The following is a 6,041-nucleotide window of genomic DNA, read 5'->3' on the forward strand; positions in this document are numbered from 1 at the left end:
TTTGGCAGTGATTACAGCCTTGAGTCTTGGGTATGATGCTACAAGCTTGGCACACCTGTATTTGGGGAGTTTCTCCCATTCATCTCTGAAGATCCTCTCAGGCTCTGTCAGGTTGGATGGGGAGCATTGCTGCACAGCTATTTTCAGGTCTTTCCAAAGATGTTCAATCAGGTTCAAATCCGGCCTCTAAATGGGCCACTCAAGGACATTCAGAGACTTGTCCTGAAGCCACTCCTGTGTTGTCTTGGCTGTGTGCTTAGGGTCGTTGTCCTGTTGGAAGGTAAACCTTCGCCCCAGTCTGACGTCCTGAGCGCTCAGGAACAATAGGTCTACACGATCTTCATAACGCATTTCCTATACAGATTTCTTTTTTTCTTGTATCGATGATGGTATTTGATTGGGGAATGGGGATACATTTTTATGATGGAAAATTATACTACACACACTGTTTGTACTCATGTTATAGTCAATTCTTTACTTAACTTGTATGTATTATTTGTAATAAAATATGACTAGTTATAATGTATGTATTTTCTTTAACTGGTAAAAGGTTTGTAGTTTGCATGTTTCAGTAATTATTAACATGTTTAAATAGTTGTAAATCTCTTGATTTAGCTTTTGGTATATTTGGCTTTTTTTTTTTTAATTTTTAAACATTATTTCCATTGAAGAAAGCAATAATTCATCAACACACTACTGTAAATAAATGTATACTACCTGTTATAAAAACAGAAATTGCTCCCCATAAATAAATGGTGATAAATGTCATTCGGCTTTCACAGCCCATAGGGGTTTCACAGCCCATAAGATTTGGATCATTATCAGGTTATTAGATATATAAGCTTCAGTAACAAAATAAAACCATGGTTGTAATAACACTTTAAACCGGTAGCTTGTAAATGTGTGAAATGTGTTTGTTTTGGGTCCACACTGGTAAGTTAACTTATGTAAATTAGACAGTCACGTCTTCTGAAACACTGGTTAGGGAATAACACTTTCCATTCAGCTTCAGGCAACTTTGATGTTAGGCTTGATCACAGCTGTAGTGACTACTTCTATCCGTCATGCCCATTGTTCACTAGATATATCAATGTAATTACACCCAACACAATGTTGAAAAACGGAATGCTTCCCACCACTAGATCACATAACTAGACGTGAGCTGGATGTGATCCCAACGCTGCCTCCAATGTAGCGAAAGAAATTGAAAGCTGCAACAGGGACTCTAACCAGGGCTCATACGTGGGCTCTAATAGCCTAGTACGCCTCTGGGCAGAGACAGTAGGTCAACAATGCTGGTATATGTTACATGATTTACCCGACCGTAATAATCATCATGAAACAGCCTTGGAAGTGCCATTAGTACAAGCCAACAATGTTATTTTACCTGTTTAACTGCATTGATATGGCTTAATTGATTATAGTGCAGACTCGTTACAGTGGCAAATACCATGCAGTTGCAGTTTCCCGTAATTAAAATGTATCCCCAATCAAATACCTTCATCGATACCACAAAAAAAAAAAAATACAGCTTTTTACTCCAATCTGGCAACCCTCATAATATCCAACATAGCACCAGTATCCCAAAGTATTAAGCGAAAATCAGCATAGAAAACAGCATTGACATTAATAGTCAAATATAATATAATAGTAGCCTTATGTTTTTATTTTAAGTATTTCGGTGACAACCTGGTTGATTAACAACATTGGGTTGTAAACACATTTGTTTTTTGACATAAATGTGGGACACAAAAACCAAAAGCAGTGTAGAACACTATTGCACAAAATGCATTGCTCCAATAACTTTCCTAAGATTGTCCCCCCCGCCCCCAAAATGTATTTTTCTATGAATGAAGTCTCACAAAAAGTGTATTTTCCTACAAATTCAGTCACACAGAAATGTGCTTTCTGTCACACGAATTAAGCCACAATCTGCTGAAATCCGTTTTGTAAATATTTGCAGGAATTGAGTGTGAGATTGTGTTGTTTCTATGGATGGATTTTTACAAGGCTACTTTGAAGCAAGGTAAGACTTGCCTCATTATTTGAAGTAAAGTTGAGATTGAGTTGAGACTGAGAAATAACTCCTTTTTAAATCATAGCCACAGAAGTTAACACAGGATTGCATTTAGAATTATTATTTGTTGCACAATGACTGTGCTTACAAAAGCAGGTTTCACTCCAATAGCCCACAGGCTTTTTAAGGAGCTACTCTCGCTCTGTCTGCACGTGGTAGGCTATTCCACTCATCAAACAAGGCTCTTTATGCTGTGCCTGTGTGATAAATAAAAATTGCAACCAACGAAAATACAAACATGCCAATTCCACACAATTATGAAAATTAACCTATAGACCAACAATGCAATAGAATGACTCGCAAATAAACTCAGTAAAAAAAGAAACATCTTTTTTTCAGGATCCTGTCATTCAAAGATAATTCGTAAAAATCCAAATAACTTCAGATCTTCATTGTAAAAGGTTTTAAACACTGTTTCCCATGCTTGTTCAATGAACCATTAATGAACATGCACCTGTGGAACGGTCATTAAGACACTAACAGCTTACAGACGGTAGGCAATTAAGGTCATTAATTAAGGTCTGAAAACTTAGGACACTAAAGAGGCCTTTCTACTGACTCTGACATACACCAAAAGAAGGATACCCAGGGCCCCTTCTCATCTGCGTGAACGTTCCTTAGGCATGCTGCAAGGAGGCATGAGGACTGCAGATGTGGCCAGGGCAATAAATTGAAATGTCCGTACTGTGAGATGCCTAAGACAGCGCTTTAGGGAAACAGGACGGGCAGCTGATCATCTTCGCAGTGGAAGACCACGTGTAACAACACCTGCACAGGATCGGTACATCCGAACAGCACACCTGCAGGACAGGTATAGGATGGCAACAACAACTGCCCGAGTTACACCAGGATCACACAATCCCTCCATCAGTGCTCAGACAATCCGCAATAGGCTGAGAGAGGCTAGATCGAGGGCTTGTAAGCCTGTTGTAAGGCAGGTCCACACCAGACATCATCGGAAACAATTTCATTGAGCACGTCTGGGACCTGTTGGATTGGAGGGTGAGGACTAGGGCCATTCCCCCCAGAAATGTCCTGAAACATGCAAGTGCCTTGGTGGAAGAGTGGACTAATATCTCACAGCATATCTCAAAACTGGCAAAACTGGTGCAGTCCATGGGGAGGAGATGCACTGCAGTACTTAATGCAGCTGCAGGCCACACCAGATACTGTTACTTTTGAGTACAGTACAGTTATGGATAAAATACTAGATTGCCATAGCAAATTCCTTATATTAAGCAAACAAGACAGCACCATTTCTAAAATTGTATTTATTTACAGACAGCCGGGGCATACTCCATTATTCAGACATCATGTATAAACAGTATTTGTGTTTAGTGAGTCCACCAGATCAGAGGCATGACATCTCATTATATTGACAAGGTGTGTGAATTGGACAATATTGCTGTCCTTCCAAAGCATTAGCTTTTGTGTGTCGGGGAAAATGGGGTAAAAAGTCTGTTTTCTTTACGAATGTAGTAGAATAAGTTGTTAAAAATACAAATAGTAAAGTACAGATACCCCCAAAAACTACTAAAGTAGTACTTCAAAGCATTTTTACTTAGTTACTTCACACCACTGCCTCAGCAAAAGTTGGTGCAGGTTTGTTCAGTAGCTGGGGCATGTTCCCCACCAGAAGACAGGGTGTAGGGACCGGCCAGTGGAGAGGTTGCCTACCTGTACACCTCATAGAAGACCAGACCAAACAGTAAGGTTGGGCCCACACTCACAACCTTCATGCCTGTGTGTAGTATAGTTTTGAAATTGCAATAACTAGACTTTTAGTAGTTATCATGAGCACTTATTCAGTCCACCTATTCATAAGCATACATTCTTACTTGCATCCTTCCTTTCCTACCTCTGTCCCCTACTGTTCTGGTTTACCTGAGACTAACAGGGAATGTTCTACCAGACTGTATACATTACTGCTACTGCCTTTCACATTGTCCATCCAACACAAAGGCTATGGGCTAGGCAAAGGTGGGAGAGCACAAACCTAATGCAACGTGGATTGCTGTGACAGCTTCTTTCATTGATTTGAGAGAAAAACATTCCTCAGGAGGCATTTCTAGGAAAATGTTCACTTGGGTGACAACCACTACCATTATGTAATAACTGAAATCTGTAACTTTAGAATCAACAAATGTATGAATCAATAATATAACAGTGACATTGTATGCAATACATGCCAATACCAGTGTCCTGCTGATTAAATCCATGTTCTAGTATAGCAGCTGCAGTTATGTAAATCATTACCGAAGATGATCGTGAAAAACATACTGCACTGCATTGTACGTAGAGCGACAACAATTTGCTGTCCCAATCGGCTATTTAAAAAAAAAAAAAAAAAAAAAAAAAAAAAACAAGGCAGTGGTTTCCAGGACAGATTAAGAATCTCTATTAAAAATTATTTTAGTCCAGGATTTAAAAAAAAAAAAAAATTTGACCTTTATTTAACTAGGCAAGTCAGTTAATTCTTATTTACAATGACGGCCTACACCGGCCAAACCCAGACGACGCTGGGCCAATTGTGCGCACAATCACGGCCGGTTGAGATACAGCCTGGATTTTAATCTGTCTGGGAAACTGGCCAAATTGTCTGCAGTCAACAAATAGTCACCAAAAAGAAAGTGTTTGTGTTTAAAGTATTTTTGGGGGACTTTGTTATTAATTTTAAAATGTTGCCACTTACTATAGGTATTTTTGGCACTACATACAGTGCCTTAATTGTGCCTTAATAATTCACACCCCTAGACTTTTTCCACATTTTGTTGTTACAACCTACATTTAAAATTGAGATTTTTTGGGTCACTGGCCTACACACACACACACACACAATACCCCATAATTCCAAAGTGGAATTATGTTTGTAGAAATGTTTAATTAATAAAAAATGAAAAGCTGAAATATTCACATAATAAATTACATGGATTCACTAGGTGGGCAATAGTGTTTAACATGATTTTTGAATGACTACCTCATCTCTGTACCCCACACATACCTTACAGATAATTGTCTCAGTCGAGCAGTGAATTTCAAACAAAGACCAGGAAGGTTTACCAACGCCTCGCAAAGAAGGGCACCTATTGGTAGATGGGTAAAACTAATAAAAAAAACAGACATTGAATATCCCTTTGAGCATGGCAACATTATTAATTAGACTTTAGATGGTGTATTAATACACCCAGTCACTACAAAAATACAGTCATCTTTCCTAACTCCGGAGAGGAAGGAAACCGCTCAGGGATTTCAACATGAGGCCAATGGTGACTTTAAAACAGTTTCAGAATTGAATGGATGTGGTAGGAGAAAACTGAGGATAGATCAACAACATTGTAGTTACTCCACAATACTAACCTAAATTGACAGAATGTAAAGAAGGAAGCCTGTACAAAATTAAATTATTCCGAAACATTCATCCTGTTTGCAACAAAGTCCTGAAAAAAAGTGTTATGTTTGGGGCAAATCCAATACAACACATTACTGAGTACCACTCTCCAAATTTTCAAGTATAGTGGTAGCAGCATTGCGTTATGGGTATGCTTGTAATCGTTAAGGACGGGGGAGTTTCAGATAGTTCCGTTCTGTTTCTTAGTGTTGATGACTAAGCAGAGGAAAAATCCTATAGCGGAAAACCTAGTTCAGTCTGCTTTCCACCAGACACTGGGAGATGAATTCACCTTTCAGCAGGACAATAAACTAAAACACAAGGCCAAATCTACACTGGAGTTGCTTACCAAGACGACAGTGAATGTTCGAGTGGCCGAGTTACAGTTTTGACATAAATCTATGGCAAGACCTGAAAATGGTTGTCTAGCAGTGATCAACAACCAATTTGACAGAGATTGAGGATTTTTTTTAACAACAATGGGCAAATGTTACACAATCCAGGTGTGGATTACAGACATACACAGAAAGACTAAGCTGTCATCACTGCCAAAGGTGCTTCTACAAAGTATTGAGT

The sequence above is a fragment of the Oncorhynchus tshawytscha genome, linkage group LG01 (genome assembly GCF_018296145.1).
Source record: "Oncorhynchus tshawytscha isolate Ot180627B linkage group LG01, Otsh_v2.0, whole genome shotgun sequence".
In the NCBI taxonomy this organism is placed as follows: Eukaryota; Metazoa; Chordata; class Actinopteri; order Salmoniformes; family Salmonidae; genus Oncorhynchus; species Oncorhynchus tshawytscha.